This window comes from Centropristis striata, chromosome 11 (assembly GCF_030273125.1).
Source record: "Centropristis striata isolate RG_2023a ecotype Rhode Island chromosome 11, C.striata_1.0, whole genome shotgun sequence".
NCBI classification, from domain to species: Eukaryota; Metazoa; Chordata; class Actinopteri; order Perciformes; family Serranidae; genus Centropristis; species Centropristis striata.
In genome coordinates, this window is record NC_081527.1 from 19135491 (window position 1) to 19156162 (window position 20672).

Genomic DNA, 20672 nt, shown 5'->3' on the forward strand with positions numbered 1-20672 from the left:
TTCATCTCTTAACTAAAGAAACACAACCACCAATGCAAAGCAGGAACTGTGCCTCTGCATGTTAACGCCCCACCCATGACTGAAATTTGTGGAAATCAACATGGCGTCATTTCACCTGAGGCAAAATTATATGTTGCACAATCTGCACACACACACACACACACACACACACACACACACACACCCATACACAGTCAAACCTTTCCCAAAACAAACCAGTCCAACTCTTAAAGGATGTAACTAAACTGAGGTAAGTGCTCAGAGTGTTTTTCCTCTTTAAATTACCCAGAAAATGATGTGCGACCCACGGCTGTGTCTACTGTCTCTCCAGGCGATGATGGATGGATCCATCAGCTGCGTTGTCTCCAGATTAAGTGACTGTATCTAAACACAACCTCCGATCTAGCAATTTGTCTCAGTAGCAAACCACAGCTGATTGATTTCTTCTACAGTATTTTTCCTCTCTCTTCATTCATCCTTTTCCCCCTTTTTCTCCATCGTCAACTCGTTCCACCTCCGCCCCGTCATGCATCACATCTCCAAGGTGCGCTGCTCCCCGACTGGCCTGGCCTCGCAACAAGCTCCGTACAGTGAAAAGCTGCACAAATGGCCATTCATATCAATCACTAAACGCCATCAAACAGGCCTTCTGTTTCCAATGGCATTGAGACAAACACAGACAGTTCTGTTGCGAAATGAAAAGTTGCTTGTGACCGAAATTCTAGGTGCTAAAATGGTGTTGAAACTCAAAGGCGAGAGTTTCTCTGCAGGCAGGTTTTTATTAAACGTGGCGGAAGTGGACCTCAAAAGTGTTTCAATTTTCAACAGCTTGTTGATAAAGTTTGCAAAATATTTAATATGATTTGTGATGTGTTGATGAAAGAGAGCATTATGCTGATCTCCAGGGGTGCACTGAAGAGGGAAAATTAAGTGGAGGAGAAAGCTAAGGCCTCCTGCTGCATTTAGGAGGTGTGAAGGGCTGTCCAGGTTCCAGTGTTCAGCATCTGTCCCCTGAGCAACAAGAGAGGCTGTGTGGGGACCAGCTTACCTTGCTGCACAAAGGATGTCCTGTATTTTATATGCACACACACACACACACACACACACACAAACACATGAAACACATGACCCCTGAAGCTTTTCTCTTTGTCACAAGGCACACGTTTCTGGGCCCCGGCTTACAAATACTTGTTTGCTGACAGCCTGCTGCTTTTCCTGAGCTGCAGAGCAGAAGAGTGAAGAGCTTTAACCCACATCTCTTTCCCTCAGGCTGATAAAGTGCTCTGATAAGCTGCGAGGTGCTGGTGAAAAGTGGCTGGCCCTCAGCCCCCAGGGCTACAATATGAAAGAGTGGCTTGTCTGGAGCAAAGCAGAACAGAAGAGATGATGAGGCCAGAAAAAAAAAAGCATGGAGAAAAAAAAAGTCCAGAAGAAAGGAATTGGATTAATGATGAAGTGGTCTGGATGCAGTGTGCGTGTCTGTATATGCGTTAGCTCAGGTATGCGTGTGTGTGTGCATACATTTGTGAGAACTTACTTTCGCCACCAGCTGTGGGCGGTGAGAGGGGGGCAGGGTGTGTAGAAACGGGGGAGCCCTGCCATGTGTTTATGTTGACTAATGAGCTAATTACCCAACCCCTAATCTACCTCAACTTGTGTCATTTCACAGGAATGCTGCAGCAGTCAAACGCTTGCAGATTATGGGTCATTTCCTGACAGTTAAAGGCAAACTACTACAGCAGTAATTCCTCCACACACCAGGCGTCAAACCACAAGTGCGGCAGCCTCTCCATTTGCCTTTTTCATGAATTTATTGTCCTAAAATGTGACTACAGGATCAAAAATTACTGTGAACAAGTTGACTTCAATGTCTTGCAATTTGTCAGTTAGATAATTTGGCTCCAGATTGTATTTTTTGCACAAATTCAAGTTAGTTAAAGATGCATTGTCACAAAGCTGAAAATAGGACTGTCTTCACAGAACAGCAACAATAGGCCTTCATACTTAACCAGTTTTACATATCACAGTCAGTTTACAGTTCTAAGGGAGTACTACTGCATACGTGGAAAAATCGTTGCAATTAAACTACCTCAAGTGATGTCACTTGAGTCAGTGTCAGTTGTGGCTGAATGGAGCTATCATCAACCTGCAGCAAATGCAGAAGTGCTGTAAACCTGTGTTCGCTCTAATGGCCAGTAGGGGGCGACTCCACTGTTTGCAAATAGAAGTCTAACTGTATAGAAGTCTATGGGAAAATTACCCTACTTCTCACTTGATTTATAACCTCAGTATACATTTTTTATGGTCTAAAATTCCTTAATACAGGATAATGTTAATTTAGTGAATTATGGTCATATTTAGAGTAAAATGGGCGATAAAGCTAGATATCTAGCTTTATCTAGCTTTAGGAAGCCACTACACTGTAATGGACAAATCACTACCATGGTCCATTTTTGTGTTTTCATTGTACACTGTAAAAAATATCTCTTTTATTTACGGTGAAAAACTGTTAAACCATGACAGTAAAAGTCCGTCAAATGATAAATAATTCAGTTTCAGTAACGATGAAACACTGTAAATGTATACATCAGCCAAAACAGTATAGTTTTTTTGTTTTGTTTTTTGAAAAATACATAAAATACACTGTAATATGTATTTAATATAATATATATACAAGCCACCACTGTAATCTTTCTCATCTCATTCTTTTTGTCACTGTTAAATGTACTCAACACCATATCTCTCACAAAAATATACTGTAATATTTAATGGTAAAATCTTTAATTTATGCAGCATTTATAAAGTATTTTCTTCTCAATTTTATTGCAAAACAGCATTTCTTTTGATGGAAAAACCTTTTATTCACAGTAAAAAATTTAATAAAATGGCAATCTTAAACATGAAATCAACAGTGCCTATATCTTTTTACCATAATATTAGAAAAAGTTCTACCGTATTTATTCCAGTAAAGTTCTGGCAACCACAGCTGTCATTTTTTTACCGTAAAAACAACAGTTTGTTTTTTTTACAGTGTAGAACTCTGACCCTTTTACAGTTTATTTTCAGTTCTGGTAATTTAATTAGAACATTTTGGTCCTTGCTAACCAAGCTCCACCCTCATCCAAATATGGTAACTTCTGTTGGCTACGTACACTTTTTATATTTTCTATAAAGAAGTGATGTCACCAGACCTCTGTGACCTGCTCCTCACCTCTGCATGAGGCCTGCAGCTCAATGCTACATTAGACACGACTGGTATAACACACTGAATTTCATTGTAATGAAGCTGCCAAGTTTTTTATAAGCACAAATAATGCATGCAATATCTCTGATCCTGATGTATTCATCTTTTTTTTTTTATCCATCACAAGCCTAGAGGGGTTGAAGGAGTGCAATACTAAATGTGCGCAGTAGTCCTTTGACCCAGACAGATATCATTAGAGTCCACTGAAAACTCTTCATGGCTTTGTTGAAAAACTGCAACTGTCAGGATGTTTTAAGTGTTTGAGAAAAATGAAGTAGCTCCACATTCAGCAAAAACAATACAAAACAACTGGAAAGTCTTTGTGTCGGGTTATAAGTCTGGGAATTGCTTTCAAATGGTCACGTGAGTGTTGACTAATCTGTTCAGCACTGCATCTCTTGAAGTATTGCTTGCTTTCATCTAAGAAGTATTTAGGAAAAAACACAACAGAAATAGCTACCGCTCTACACTGTCAGAGGTAAAGTAACTCATTTTTACATATTAACTACCTCTTGAAGTTGCATATTTTTCAACTGAAACAATGCAGATGAAAGGAAAAGATTTGAGGAAAAACAGGCAAAAGTTTAAAGTACTTTGGAGGACTGAATCAATCAAATTTCCAAGTCAGACAGCATGGGAGGTCTCCGTCCCCTCCACCCTCAGCAAGAGGTGTGAGTGGGGATTTAGTGAACCCCCCCCCCCCTCCCCCCTTCGATGTTCATCATCCACCTCCCCTGGGGTGTATGCTGCTCCACTCCCTCTCAACAAGCTCCCATCCATCACTCCTAAGATTTCACTTTAATAGGTGGTCCTCTTCCTCCTTTCACACACCATTATGGGGAAATTTGGCTATAAGGAGAACAAGACAGCAGAGGGTGAAAAGTAAGACTGGGTATTGTTTAAAAAGTGTTTAATGCGCAAAAATGTTTAGTGCCGACTGGTTTCAGTACGGATACTAAAACAAAGGCTTCATGTCATTTTTATATCTTCTCTTTTATTGCTGAAGGAATTCTTATGACACATTTATCAATTGGTCATTTTATTCATTTACATTTTAATGAAAACAACACACATTCCTTATCATTAATATCCCATTATCAACTTTACTGTCTTTTTACTTCTTGCTTTTCTTGAATCAGTTGTAACTCTAAAATATATTTTTTGCTGGAATATGAATTTAGAGAGAATGACAATAAATGGTACCTTGAACCTTTGTGATACATCGAGGAATATACACGGTTGTCCATAAAGTTGGAATAATTTAGTTTTCAGACACAATCCTCTGTTAATTGTGGTTTCATTTTCATTGTGTCATGTCTGGAAGATATTTTTTTAATAAAGTTTTGAAAAGATTTACACTTAATCTCTCAATAACAAATCACATTGTCACAATCATTTCGTGGAAAGAGGTAAAAAATATTTTATTACAACTTTATGAGCTACCGTGTATTATATATATATTCATATTTTTCTTTTTAATTCAATAAAAGAAGCCAAATTTGTCAAATGTTTTTGCTTTTTAAACTGTTTTTTAATGCTAATTGTGGTCACATTTTGGTCAGAAAAGAGGAAAACTGTGTTTTTTCAGTTTCTGTGATTAAAAAACCATATATTTAATTTCACTGTATACTTGAGAAATTAACACAATGCTTTGTTTTTCTGAGATTCCCCAGTTTGGTCCACATCCACGGCTGAGACAGCTGAGCACATAACACCAGCATGCTGGACGAGCCCGGGCCGAGCTGTGCGGTAGCTGCTTCATTCAAACAGGAGGCAGGTTGGTTGATATTTAAATGGCCTCTGTTTGTTTTTCTTCTGGTCCCGTGTGTGCATGTGAGCCCAGTGTAAAGGACTGTATCCTTTTGAAGGGGATAGTACCAGGAAAGTGAGGGGGAAGGAAACTTTGCTTTGGTGTTTTATATATCAACGGAATGACTTCCCTCAAATAAAGACGTGCTCCGTTCTGCCGCTCGGGCTGGAACAAGCTGCTCGTTTCCTGTCCTGAAAACTCGCAGTGTGTTCGAACAATGCAGAGGAGATGTCACGTCTTGAAGATTTTGGCGCGGTGCTTTTGTTTGACCGCAAGTTCAGGCTGAATCATATGTTTACAGTATTTGTGACATTTGAGTGAACCGACACTATTGTGCCATTTGAATTAGTATAAATGCTGAAACAATAGATAACAGCTTTTGAAGCTGTCATCTGGAACAAAAGGCAAAGATGAAAGTATTTCCTTTTGGGCTGTAAAAATCCCTTTAAACTCAGTTTTCACCCATAAACAGTAGCCTCGCAATCAATCTGACAATGGGGATACCTCTGCTTATTAATGAATTACTGTTGAATTAATCTTCCTTCACATTTCTGCCAACTGCCATGTCCACACTACGGACAAAGGCTTCTCTTTGCCTCTCTCCGCTGGGAGCCCGCCATGCAGAGTTTCTCACTCGCGCTGCCCCCTCATCAAATTACAGCCCTGCTCCCTCCTGTCATGTTGGCAAACAAAGGTCTTAAAGCGCACTCTCAGTGTAATTGCCTCTAATCTCAGACATAATGTGGCCTTTCATGTCAACTGGTCAGAGAGAAAAGGGAGCTGTTGTTCTCTCTGCCTTTTTTTCACTCCTTGCGCTCTGCCACTTTCACTCCGAGGAGCGTAGTTTAACAGTGCTGCTGCTTTGCTTTGTTTCCCATTTTGAGAAGAAAAGAGGCTTTTGTTGTGACTCAGTGTAAACATTTTGACAATGTCAAAATTTGCTCTGGAAGTAGATGTTGCCACCCAACACATTTTCCCTTTAAATGCTTGTGGTCAGTTCCCCTCGCGGTCAGATACGGATGCACAAGCAACCCTTTAGCGCCGGTTTTGGGCGCGTCAGTCTCCGCTCAATACATGCAAAATAAGCAACAAAACAAAACAACCATACCAATTCATTCAAGTTAGGAGAAAAACACTTTGTTAGGTTTTTAAGCAACTTTCATACTTAACTACTGGGACACAATTACGCAGGTTGAGTCCAACTAACAGCATTGACTCTTGATTTCACATGGAAAATGAACACTGGTCTCCTGAGTCTATTTATATTATGTTCATTGCTCAGAACGTCAAATACTGGCACGGGTGGGTTTACATTGGAGCTAATGGAAAGCCCAGTGCGTCTCATACAGGCATTAAAAGGTGCAGAGGACCGTGACAAATCATTGGTATCTGACAAGTTGTGAGTGAGACCAGGCTGGGCCACCGTGATGTCATCTATTGGTTTGTGGACCACTGTTTTAAAGCCTTGTTATTTGGCCTTTTGGCTGGAACCAACACATGTGCAGAAGAGATACAGCAGGTGGGAGGAAGCTGTGTTTTTATCTAGCACTAGCGCTATCTAGCTAGCTTGCTTAGCAAGGTGCATTGTATTGCACTGCATTTCAAAATTAACAGCCAACTTAGTGTCTTTCAGTACAACTGAAGGTTCAACAAGACATTTTTTGCACATTTATTTTTACTCTAAATGGGACCATAATTTACAAAATGACCATGCTGTATTAAAGAAGACTTGAAACTAGTGATTGAGACCATAAACTCATTAACATGTTTTCTGAGTGAGGAGTAGGGTTATTTTCTCATAGATGTCTATCCAATCAGACTATTTTTTGCCACCAATGTAGGTGCCCCCTTCTGGCCATTAGAAGGAATGCAGGTTTAAGGCACTTCCACATTGGCTTCACTTTTCAGATCAGTTGCTGCTTGTGCCTTACGTTACTGAACCTCGACAGATGAGCGTATGCTTGGCTCTGTGGTTAAAAAAACATGAAATTCAGAGAAATGTCTATGGTCGTGCAGTAGTTCTTGGTGAGCTCCTCCACCTTTGGCCTGGATTCTCTCTGTGGCGAGCATCAGGCAGTCTGCAGCTGGAAGTGTTTCTGCGGTTTGGCCAGGTGTCTCTCTGCCCTGCCTGGGACAAGGCCTCAGCGGGGCCTGGGACTGGAGTCTGGGAGCAGGCTGGAGGCGCTGAGCGAGCTGGCTGCCCCTCCGTGATCTAAAATGTCCCGCAGACCCACCTGACTGGTGGTCAAGCTGTAATTGATACAACACGATAGCAGCGCTGGAGGGGAAAAAGAGAAAATTAAGATGTGTGTGAGCATGTGGGGAAGAGAAACATGGAGAGAAAAAGAGAGAAGGAGAGAGGGGATAATGGAAATTTTGGACAAATTCTTCAACTGAAAAGGCCTTTTGGTTAAATAATGGAACGCAGACTTTAATATGGTTTCCAGGGGCTTTGGCAAGCAAAAATGGACACATCAAGTAAAAAACACAGTATCTGATATCTGCTAGATTTTAGAGCGAGTGTAGAGAGAGTGCAGGGTAAGAGGAGATGCAGTGTTTCTAAAACCATTCAGCTGGGCTGTTTTAAGGGACCCAGCTGTGCGCCCTGGAGGTCCTGTGGCAAAATCAGCGCGGTGAGGCCAGGCTGCAGCTTCAGAGCCTGCTTAGCCATGACCTGATGTTCCAGGAGCCTCTGTGAATTGATGGGCCCCAGGAGGGTCGTCACAAGGGCCCTCGAACAATCACCCATTCATCCCGGCAGCCACAGCAACAGGGCAAACAGAAATGTTGAAAAAGCTGTTTGTAAAATGTGATATGAAACATTTAGACTTTCTCTGTGCACATTATTATTATTTTTTTGTATTAATTTGAAATAGAATAAGATTTGGCAAGAGGTTGGTACGTGATAGACTGAAAATTATGGATAATTTGTCTTCCACCACCCACAGTTTTAAGAGGAACATCAAATAAGTGTATATTCCCCCATGAATGTGGCCAGTATATTTTTGGATAATGTGGCTGAACTGGCTTGAGCCCATCACGCCTCATCTGCCAGGACTACACACTGCTGTTACATAAGACAGCTGAGCCAGTCCAGACATCTAGACTAGTCCTTATGTGGACAAAAATGGGTGTGTTCACTGCGTCCCCTCGCCCAAAACCCATTTACCATGACTGTATCAACCAGAAAGGGACTCAAGAGTTTTCAGAGTCCCTTTCACTCTCAAAGATTAGAGGCCTGGAGGTCAGCTGCACATCAGTTACATTTTTCTGCGCTTCACCGTCCGATCAGTTATTTATAGAGCGAGAACAAATATACAATGGAAGGAGGGTAGCGGTTTGGGTAGGAGGCAGGTTAAGCCCAGGAACATCTGTCCTTTCAAAGGCATCTCTTCCTTGGTATGCTCAGAATCCACTCCAGGGGTGTCAGCGCTTCACTGGTAGTCAGAGAGATGGCATGCTAGTCAAAACAGAGCTGAAGAAGGGGGAGCGGAGAGCCTCATCCAAGTCCAATCTCCCATATCACCGAGCACAGTACATGTTCCCAAAGTCACCTGACTGCCTGTAATATTTGGTCTTACTGAACACAACTGCCACCTTTCTCACGATAGGGAAGAAAAAGTGCAACATTTCTGAGATGTAGGAGGAGAAAAACCTGTAAGAAATGCCAGAATTTTAGACTCCAGTTCATGAGCAGCAATTATCAGCTACAAACAGTTGCTTGAAAGTAAAAAAAAATGCTCATTTATATTACAACATATCAAAATATCAGAATTTTACCACATAAATACATGGCCCAAAAAATTGACAATATCAATACCATCACAGAATCTATAAAAAAATATCTTAAATATTATTATTTTACTATAAATCAAATTCATCTTTAACTTTGTGGATTGTGCTTTTTGTCTCTTTTTTGTCAAATAAATTACACTGAAAATACAAGTTTTGGGAGCTGCAAAAAGAGTCTGTAACCATAATCTCATAACAGAAACAAATGGAAATGATTGTAAAAGATCTGGATTATTCACATGATATTATCATATGTGTATAGTTAATACAATATCAATATTTATATATCTCTATTTATTAAGCATTTGTTTTTGGGTGTTGTACCTTATTCTCACTTAGGTTCTATATAGGGGATGTTTTGTGCAGCAAAAAGACAACACACAGGTGAGCCAATCTAGACGTTGTACAATATAGAAAAAAAGGGGGACTTTTTTTCTGTTATTGATGTTTTATTCTTAAATCATTGATTGTAGACTGCCAATATACAAACATGCAGACAAAGGGGACACAAGTACAAATATTTTCCATTACAGGATTAATCTTTGTCAGTTTGCCTTTGTGTTTTTTTTACATGACGTCTTGTCGGAGCAGGAACAGGACGGACCTGATGAGATGAGATGAGAGACTGACAGAGTCTCTGTTTAGTCTGTCTGCGTCAGAAATGCTTCATTACACACTCGTAAATTCAACCGCACTGACACTCCCAGTCCGACCTCTCACTCTGTTTCACTGATTCTTACTGACATGCATGGAAAACAAACACACACACACACACACACACACACACACACACACACACACACACACACACACTCGAGTGTACGCTCAAGCTTAGGGTAGGACAATATCCACAACTTTATTCACCTTTATTTACCTCTTATTTTACTTTTTTAATTGAAATAAATAATTTAAAGGTATATAAGGATGAAACGAAATATCAATCTAATTTTGTACAAATATCATCAAATAATTCTCACTTCTCACAAATATACAAATTTCAAATTTTAGTTTTTCCAGGTTGCATTTCATTCTCAAACTCATACAAACCTAGTTTCCAAATTCACTCATTTCAGTTACAATGATACTGTTCCTTGTGTTCATAATACTCATTATTTTATCATGTAGGATTTGTTGTGTAAAATATTGATTGTTGCTTTTTTATTTTGTGGATCAGCAGAAAAGTAAAACTGTACAAAATAACTAATTGAATGAGAAGGATTTTTTTCTCTTCCTGTGGACCTGGTGTGTTTTACTTTCTCAGCCATGCGTTGCAGAACAAGTAAGGAAACTTTGAGGATGAACAGCAGACTAAATAAACTCACTAAAAGCAGAAATATCACAAACTTGCTTGGAGATGTGTAAAAGCTGAACTTTTTTTTAGGTTTCTGGGTAAAAAATGTCTAAATTGCACATATTCCAAAAATATAATACATAATTTAAGAGCCTTTTCAATCTCATACATTTATCTTCCACTACAAATAAAACACTCTTCAAACCAGGGGCATTTTATAAAACATTTTAATAAATCCCACATTCTCAAGAAAATATAAATGTCAGCTTAATTTATGATAATCTCATTAAATTAGATTTATGAACAAAATATCAGAATATTTCTATTTAATATGATGACAATTAACATGTCTAAGAAAATCTTTCTCAGTCAGAGCATACAATAAAAAACAACTTCTAGCTTTAGAGGAATTTTAAGAGGAAAACCAAATTGTATTTTTTGTTAGCAAGTACAGTAAAGGTTATCTACCTGCTTACTTTATGCACAAAGCTATATGTTATAATATTTTCTCCACACAGAAACAAACTGAGTGTGTGTTTCTTTTTCCTGACGCCATGCTGAACACTTTGATCCTCTAGTTTGTGCAAAAGCAACAGCAGCAACAGGTCTGACCTGTATGGATAGCAATTCTTGCTAAATGTGTCCAACATTTAAATGATTTATATTTACATTGAAAAAAAAAAGAAACAAAAAGAGTGGGGGAAAAAGCTGAAAAACAAACAAAAAATATTTTCATTAAAGTATGCATTTGCTGCATTAGGCCTCCTGGGAGTTACATGAAAATATCTTATTAAAATGTCTAATTTAATAAATACAATTTCATGACATAAAAAAAACCATTTCAATTATTTGAAAATGATTTCAATATTTGTTTATGCTTGGAGGCTTTTCTGGTAAAAACAATATATATTATTGTCTAGAGAGGCGGAAATTAGTTTTAAATGTTCTTTTACAGTAAACTAACCCCCAGTTTCCTCGTGCTTTTAATAATTTTCAATTGTCATTTCCCATCTAAGACGGATTACACATACAGTACATCCTGCAACTCTTCAGGCAAAAATTACAAAAGGTTTCCGTGGGGTCACAAAAGCAGTGCATGCTGGGAAGTCTCCGATGTTTTTCCTTCAGTTGTTTTCAGTTTGTTTGCTTGGACCTTCAATAAATAATTAAATTTCATTACACTGAAGTAATGGGATAATATTTATTTATAGCATCTATAGTTTTAAATTGTGCTTATATCTCTTTTATAAGAATAACTTTTAACATTTTTGAAACAACAGCTAAAAAGATAAAAAATAAATGAGAAATGAATAATACATTTTATTTGTAATGCACTTTACATTACAGGAAATCTCAAAGTGCTAGACATTAGGTTTAACTAGGTCGATATTTACAATGCATCATGAATCAGCATATCATGAAGTTCAACAGAGCTGTCAGACTCCTGTGCAGGAAAGGAATCCCCCTATAATTACATTTTAAGAGCAGAGGAAGCTGAAGGCCTGAACCCCGCCATTTAGTCGGCATTAAATAAACACGAGGCCCATCAGCGTCAGATATGCCCTCACACAGTTGCACTGTAAATAATGACTTTCATGGCCGAGAGCAAAAAGAAAAAATCCTGGGTCATGATCAGGGTACTTGAAGAGCAGTCGTGCTCCTGAAAGCTGATATATTGAATGTGAGTTAATCATTAAAGCAACCAAAAATTCAGCACACTATCACTTTATTTTCATCCATATTTTACCCTTCTAAAAAGTATGACACTATCAATAAAAGATGCCGATTATTCAGCATGGGGAAAGATCAGGAGGCAACGTGCTGTTACTCGCCCGGTGGTGTAACACAACACAATATCAGTAGACTGTGAATGATGGCAACCACTTTCTTATAACAAATACTTTACTAACACACACACGGTGTAACAATATTGTTACTGAAATAAAACAGTGGTAATAATTGGGGGAGAGAGGTAATGTGTAGATCACGGAGAGGTTTCGAACTGAAATTTGATATCTTACACATGTAATGGAGTTTCTATTCTTCATTTGCCCCGGCTCGCCTTTGATGCGGCGCCAAAACCGTCAGCGTAATAAACCTCTAAGAACCTATGAAGATATGCATTACCCAGGGATTACACTGATTCAATGACAAACAATTATTGGGAGTGAAGTTAAGATCAAAAGCTGAAGTTTGTTCAACGGCAAAATAACAGTGCCACACTGTGATTCCTGCCTCAGTATCAGTGTGAATTTTTAATTAATTTACAGGTTTTATTTTGTTTTTAAAAAGTGATTGACATATTTTTGTGATATCTTATTATCAACCATCACAAATAATACTTTTTGCCTTTTTATTTCTCATGATTAAAATAAGGTTGAAATAACGTCTTCATAGTTTATTAATATATAGAGTGGTAATTAAGGTAAAAATTTGATCCAAAGTACAAAAATAATTTTTAAATATATATATATATATATATATTTTATTTTTTTTTTCTAGTCATAAATTGTGGTTTACAGCTCATCACACAGACATTAGACGCCCCCGTTGAGCTCTGTCCCCCTCCAGTTGTAGCTTAGTGATTTAGGATGGCCTTTATAACCTTAAGGTCAACATCAACATTGTTTTAAGGTGTCCTTGTGTGGGCGAGCATGTGTCAATGCACCGTGACACATAAAGCATTTTTAAATTGGTCATAGAAATCTTTTGAAAAAAATAATTATTCTCTTGCTGTATCATTTCAACCCTCATCCAAATGTAGGGAAAATAGCCAATAACAAAAGGAACGACACAAATATTTCTATAGATTCTGTTAAATTGCGACTCCACATTAACAACAACAACATTGTAACTTGTTTTCAATTTTCCACCCACTAATGTGCCTCCAGAGAGCCCACGCTTTTGGTCTCGACTGTGCAACGTACCAAATATTTAGAGTAATAGCTGGTTACTGTGCTATCTCTACCACTACAAGCTGTCAATCTCTTCCCCGGAGCTAATTAAAAAGGCCCCGGCGCTTTATTTGTTTGCACACACTCTGAGGGCGGACTGGAACAGTCAGGCGTGGGGGCATGACAAGCACGCCATGCCCCCTTAAATCACTCCCCTGTGCCAAAACGCTGACACCACACAAGAATCCTGACAAAACATTTCGTGTCCCCAGTGTGGGCAAGACGAGACAGAGGGAAATGATGGTGATGATTAATAGCAAATTTGCAAAATTTCTGTCTTTCTTTATCATTCTTCTTTCTCCTCCGCTCTAATATTACCCTGTTTTTGTGTCAAACTGATTTATACCCTAATTTAAGTCTCTTTCTACATAAAGTACAGGACTTTTACATTACAAATAATATAAAACATGCTCTAATGACTTACCGTATTGCTCAGGCCTGTATCCCATCACCTCACCCTATTCTGCCCTGCATGTCCTTTTCTGTTTGTGTCACTGCTGCTGTCGTCTGAGTGGTCTCGCTACCCTCTGAATTCTGGACGCCCTGAGAAGTGACACAAAGATGGAGCTGGCATGGAATAAAAGACACATACATTTAATTGTGTTACAGTGGACCCTGGGGCATCAGCTGCTGTGGCCTCATGGCTCTCTGCTGCCACCTGTCTGTCTCACGGGGAGCACATTAGGACCTGCTCTGGAGATAGATCTGCAGAATGTGCTGAGTAATGCTAAGGATCATGTTAAAATACCTTCATTTACATATCGATATTGTTCATTTGTTTGGGTTTCCAATTAATTTAATGTTAGTTTGACAAGGAGTAGGACTAAACGTGTAAATATTCATCTTTTCATTAGAGTCCAGCATGACAGTTACAGTGTTGAATGATTAGACGTACTTGAGATAAATCGTTTGATTGACTCTCTAGAGGGCAGCAGGAAAAATTGTCTTGATCCTGATCAAATCAGTGTTTGGAGAGCGAACCCTTGTATTGCACGACTGTACGGCCCAACAGGAAGCAGTTGAAACTGTAACATAAATAGCAATCAGGCCATGAGTAAACCAATCAGCAGTTTTGTTTCAAAATATGCGCCAATCAATTAGCAAATGGATTTCCTTCCAAATTAACAAACCGAATCAAAGCATCTCAGGAAACACGTTACGGACAATCTACAGTTTGTTTTGCTTAATTGATTTGCAGTCTAAACTTTCTAGATTTTTTCTTGCTTAAAATGTGTTTACATTGCGGAGGTATTTATCATATGATCGATTATGCATCTATTCTGTTTAATGAGACGTTTTATAATGTATAGGATACTAGAAAGAGAAGCAAAGAGACTCACAAAGACTATGAAGGGGGGGAGAACAGACACTAAAAAAATGAAAAGAGACTAAAAACTATTATAAAGAGACACAAAACAACAACAAAGAAACACAAAACTATTATAGAGACATCAAACAACTACAAAGAGAAACAGAAAAATACAAAGAAACACAAAACAACTACAAAGAGGCTCATAACTACTATAAAGAAACAAAACAACTGCAAAGAGACACAACACAACTACAAAGAGGAAAAAAATGCATGTCTCTTTATCTGCCCATGATTTTGATTTGACATTTTATCACTTGGCGGTATCGTCTTGTAAACTCTGAAGATGGGAAACAATAGCAGATTATCTTTTGTCCATCACCACTCTTTTAAAAAACTTGCCTCAGAGGCTCATGAAGACGGCCCGTTGGCCTGAAATGTACTCCAGTCCAACTCACACAGCTGTCTCCCAGGCTACAAGCAGAGCTCCATCACTTGCATCCAGCTGCAAACCACAAACAGATTGAAGTTTTCCCCTGGAGGGGGATTTTGTGCAGTCAGGCCATCATCGGCACGGAAGATGAAGAGGCCAAATATTAAGTAGAACTGGCCTCGCTGTCCATCAACAAAGGACAGTTTGCACAGCTCTAAGCTTTTATGCCAGTGAGGGCTGATACAGTAGTAAGTAGGAATGTTGTCTGAGCATGTGACAACATTTCCCAGACCACTAAACATTGAAAACAGACCAAGGAGGCAACATGTTGCATTGATTTAGTCATTTGACAAATAGCTTTGGAATGAGTATCGGCGTCCAGTCGTTTCCAAGCGGTTGCCATATAAGTAGTGGATAAAAGGAAACATGGTTTCTTATTTTAAGAACAGGAAATGAGACAATGACAGCAGACAAACTTATCACATATTGAGACGATTGTGGTCACTGTGGTGAAAAATGCTCTCTGGTTGGTGTCTTTATTGTCTCCCCCTGCTGAAGTCCTGATGTGGTCATCCCATTCATAAGATTTTCATTCCATCCAGTATCCTGCTGCAGCTCATGTCCACATGTTCACAGTCCAGGATCGTGTCAGTCCATGCATTTCTACCAAGGAATTTTGCAATAACCTCCCTGAAATTATTAATATTTTCCCGTGTTGTTTTTCTTTTGCCTGCTGCATATTCTTGTGTGTGGAACCATTCTTTTGTTGATTCAGTGTTTCCATTTTACCACAGTTATTTAGAATAGAGCAGGTTAGCAGAGTGGTTTGAGAGGGTCAGTCTTCTGTGGCAGCAGGAATCTGAACTCCTCAAGTATCCTTGAGCTCTGAATCCTTATACCAGCAGTTGTGACTCTGGTGTGGAGCCAAGCCTGTATTCTGACCTTGTTGGAAACAGGCAATGGAGCAGGAATTTCCTTGTGTGAATCACTGTGGTGTTTTTTCTTTCAATATATTCCTTTGAAGGCATTCATATGATTTTTTTTTCCAAACTATATTCTATCAAAAAAACACTGGTTGCTGTTCGAAACATGTTGGTAATGTTGTGTTACGGAACGTATGGATAAACTTGTTAAAGGTTAGGGGGGAAAAGATCCCTGATCTACTGGACCCAGTGATGTTGGTGACCAAAACTTGAGTAAAGAAGTTTCTAATGAGACATGAACATTGGTGACCTGGGCCAAAGCCTTTTGTTATGTTGTGCCATCCATCTCTCACCTAAGGCCAGATTAAATGGATACATTACATCAGGCAGACTGTAATTTAAGGTTGTACCCATTTCACATTTGGTGAACAAAACAATTACCTTTAACTGCCACATGATCATTATGCACATCCATCTTTGGTCGCGGAGCCTCCTTCTCCGCAGCAGAGGTTATTGCTGGTGCAGCCGGTAAGTTTTTTTTATTTTGTGCACCCAAAAGCATATCGAAAAACTACTTACCTATATTGCTACTGCTAAAGTACAAGAATATGTATATACATATATAGCCACTGAACTGGAAATACTGTTTCCTGCACATTGGCGCTAATGGTGTAAAATGATATTTGGTTGTATTTTTTAATGAATAAATAAAAGTCTTTTTAGTTCATATTAAAATCTAAAATATTTAAAATATATATGTTAAAAGTAATTTAATTGAGCCTCTGCTAAATTGTGTTTAAAATATATTGAAAAATATTTCACTATGTAAGCAATTAATGTTCTTTACCCTCTGCCTGAGCCCCCTCGTGGCAAGGAGGCCCTAGACATGTGCTTCTGCACGATCTTTATGCATCTGCAGACTGAATGCGGCATAAACTGAAAACATATTGTGAAAACCTATGAACCGTTCATGAGAACAGTCCATTGTCTTTTATCTTTCACAACACGCACATGGATTAAATATACACATATCATTTGAGATTTTATGGGCTACATTTGTAAGTACAACATTACAGCTATAAATATTCCATATTTTATTCTGAAATTGGTCATCTGGACAAAGTTGTATATGACACCTCACACACTTGCCCTAAAGTATGTGTGAACACAAGTTTAGCTCTTACATTATGCGTCCAGGCAATCAGCACCGACCACCGATCGAGGGCTGCAGAGTTTGGCTTGTCAAAACAAAACACGGTGATTGCCCTCCATTTGATTTTCCTAAACCCTGCAAACTCCAATGTGGAACTTCTGTCAGCAAGAGCAGACCAGTTGAGAAAACAGGATTACTCGCTATGGCAACACCTGGAAGCAGCACGTGCAAGTAGGAGAGTAAAATGATCCTGGTTAACTGCTGAGATAATGGTACTGCTATATTTGTATTTGTCTTTGGCCAGGGACAACTCAGCCATTCCACTACTAACCACAGACAGCTTTTATTTTTTTCCAAACAGTGCCAGCGTGAGTCTTAACTCGGTGTTGGAGTGAAGTGTAACAGGAAAGTTTCCAAATACTAACAGGGTCAATGGTGTCAAGTGACTTTGAGTCCTCAGAGTTTCTAATTACTGGAAGTAGGAGTTGCAGCATGTCAGTGAGTCAGTGTAATAATGTGGTCGACAAAAAAAGACCTGGAAAGTGAAGACAATAGAGGGTGTTTCATTATGTAAGTGACACAGTGATTAGTCCATGTGTTCTCCTGGTGCATTAAGGATCGCTGATTGCACTGCAGCACCTACAGAACATTGTGTTTCTGCTAGACATCACTGTTTGTGTTTTAATGTTTTAAAACTGCCGGACATTCAATTTAGTTTGACTTGTTTGATATTTTCTTGGGTAAGGATCCAGCTGAAGAAAAGCTCAAAGGCCAGAAGGTGTGCAGTGGCAGAGAGGGAACACAACTTAATGCAAAAGGAGCATAAAAATAGAGAGGAGAGGTCCTGTTTTTTACCAAATCAAATCAATGAGACACAATTTGAGGAGTGCGCCTTAAAAACAAGGAGGAAATCTGGAATACTCTGGGAAAAAGTTTGAGAGAAACTACACTCTTTCCCTGGCAATATTTATTATATATATTCATCATATTTGTTTCATATCCTAAGTGTATCTCTATATCAATAAGTGTTTGTGACAAATCGAGCAAACATTAAAGTTAAAGGAAAATTTCACGCATAAAATGATCATTTCCTGAAAACGTTTTTCTCGCATGCCTCCATGCTGAATGCAGAATCCAAAAACAGAGAAAATCCTTGTCTTATCAAAGCTAAGCTTAACAACAGTAAAACAATATCAAATCTATTTACAAGCTCTGACACAAGTCTCATTTATTCATTTATTTATGCTCAGTACTTCCCAAATAAATGCATTTTCGCAAAAACCTTACTATTCAAAACACTTAAACTGTCTCATGCTTGCATATGCGTGTGTCCAGATGGATGATTTTATAAAGTTTTGCTCTTATTAAATGTGGAAGTAAACTTCAATTCATCAAGGATTTTATCTGTTTTTGGATTCTTGGAAACAAGGCAGCACGGAGTGAGAAATTGATATACAAATCGTCATTTTGGCAGTGAAGCGTTCCTTTAAAGATCCTCTCCATACATGTTTTATGATTTATAAAATGCTTTGAATCATACAGTAATTTGTGTCTGCTCCGTTTCAATTCTTAAAAGCACATCTGCTCCTCCTCCCTCATTGGGAGACAAGAACAGTATCTATAAATAAGCAAATATTTTTGATGTCCAAATTTTCAACTGCTGGACACAATATGTCTCCTGCTTTACTGCAAAATGTCAGTTGTCAGTGGTGCGTTCATGTGCAGTAGAGGTTTCCACATCACACTTGTGTACGTGTCATATTGGAGCACTTTTTGGTCCCTTCACGAGTTGTGATGTAACAAATCACTGCTTGTACATACTGTACACATATTAAACTTCAAGGTGAGCACAGATTAATTTTTCTTTTCCAGCAGATTAGTGTGAAAACAGGCTTCCTGTGTCAAATTCTGCATATACATCATAAAGTAACAATAAGCATGAATTTTTTATTTTATTTGAGGGGGACTTTAAAGTAAAAAAATCATGAAATAACTCATCACTCATAAACACACTTGATCTCACTAGCACTATGTGGATGTGTTTTGATCAGATTCTATTGGCAGGTCTTCAAAGATAAAGATTTTTTTTGCTTGATATTACAGTAAAAACTGGAAACACTACGTTTTCTTAACCAAGCTAGATATACAAATAATCAATAGTCATGTTTCCATCAATGAACATTTTGAAGATTGCTTGCGAAAAGCTTGGTGGAGACATCAAAATTCCATAAAACTTTGGAAAATGCGCATATGTATGAGTTTTGAGGTGGGTTTTTTTTCTTTCTTTTTCGAGAAATAGTTAATGCACTTAACGGAAGATGGAAACGATTGTTCCGAATAAGTTCTGACATATGGAACTTTTAACTCACAGGACAGATCAGTTGTTTCCACTGCACAAGTCAAGACGAGCTGACATAAAAGAACAATTATAAGTTGCCTAATTTAATCCATTTCCTGAAGACTTCTGATTATATCTCTCCATTTTCTATTGTGGGTGGCCAGAGTTGTCTGATTAGTCTCTTTTTTGTTGTTTTTTTCTCTCTCGCACAATCTCTACTTCTTCTACTGTTCTTCACAACGGATGACAGACGGATTAGCCTACAGCAACACGTTACACAGACATCTTCTGACAAAAGTACATTCATGCAGCTTTCTTCATTCACTCTAGACCACTTGATGGAAACATCCCTATTTCGCTTCAAAATTCGATTTGACTTTTTTTCGACACAGCTACTGAAGGATCACACATTTCACACATTTCTCCAGAGGACGACCCTCCTGATTTATTCACTCCCATCAGTGCTACTGATAATGTCCGTCTCTACTCTTCTGGGCCCCAGGTCACATTTAGGTGGAGCTTCTGTTTGACGCCACAGGGCCACGATCCCAACCTGACAGACCTATATTTTTTTTTATAACTCTGTGACCCACAGGCCCCAGACAGTACGCCGTTCCATGTACTGGAGCTCGCTCTGCTTTTATAGAGGCTTTTCCGGTCCATCACTGTACGTATTGTGCCAAAAAAGATGGCAACTATGAAAAGAGATGTAGAGCCTGGGGTGAGAAAGGGCAAAGAGATGTACAAACAAAGGGAGCGAACGAGAGATAAGGTGTCAGACAAAGAGATAGTGAAAGCAACGGAGTGAAAAACGTGTTATCGCCGGGGCCTGTTCGTCACAGGCTCAGGTCAGAGGGGTGTGAGACATGAGTTGGCAGAGCTAAGAGCAGGGGCTTGTTGGAATATGTGTGAGGCCATAGGAAGTGCTGTGTGGAGAAGATAACAGTGTGTGAGTGTGTATGTGTGTGTGTGATGGAGGGGAGAGGAGGCAGTGGAGAGGTGGGGGGTGGTTAAGAGAGTAACAGTGTCCTCAGCCCTGCCCTGCTTTCCTCTATTCACTGCCCGCATCCTGTCTGTGTGCTGCTCCCTAATGGCTTTTAATGAGCCACCGGTGAATCCTTCTCCTTCCTGCCTTCACACAACATGCCAGGCGAGCAAGTGAAAGGAAGAGAGTGAGTTAAAATATCAACATTGCCGCCTCCAGTGGTGAGTGGTCACTTGTTTTCGCCTACAGGCCCTCAAGGAAATACAGCAATCCATTAAAGCTATTAAAGGGTTGGCACTTTGTTTTTGCCGTCATTGGGCAAAAATTCCATAATCACATTTTATCATATTGTAATTCAAGTGGTCTGAGAGAAAACTAGACTTCTGCACCGCCTCTTTGCTCTGATTTCAGGCTTTAGAAAATCTGATGAGAGACTTCAA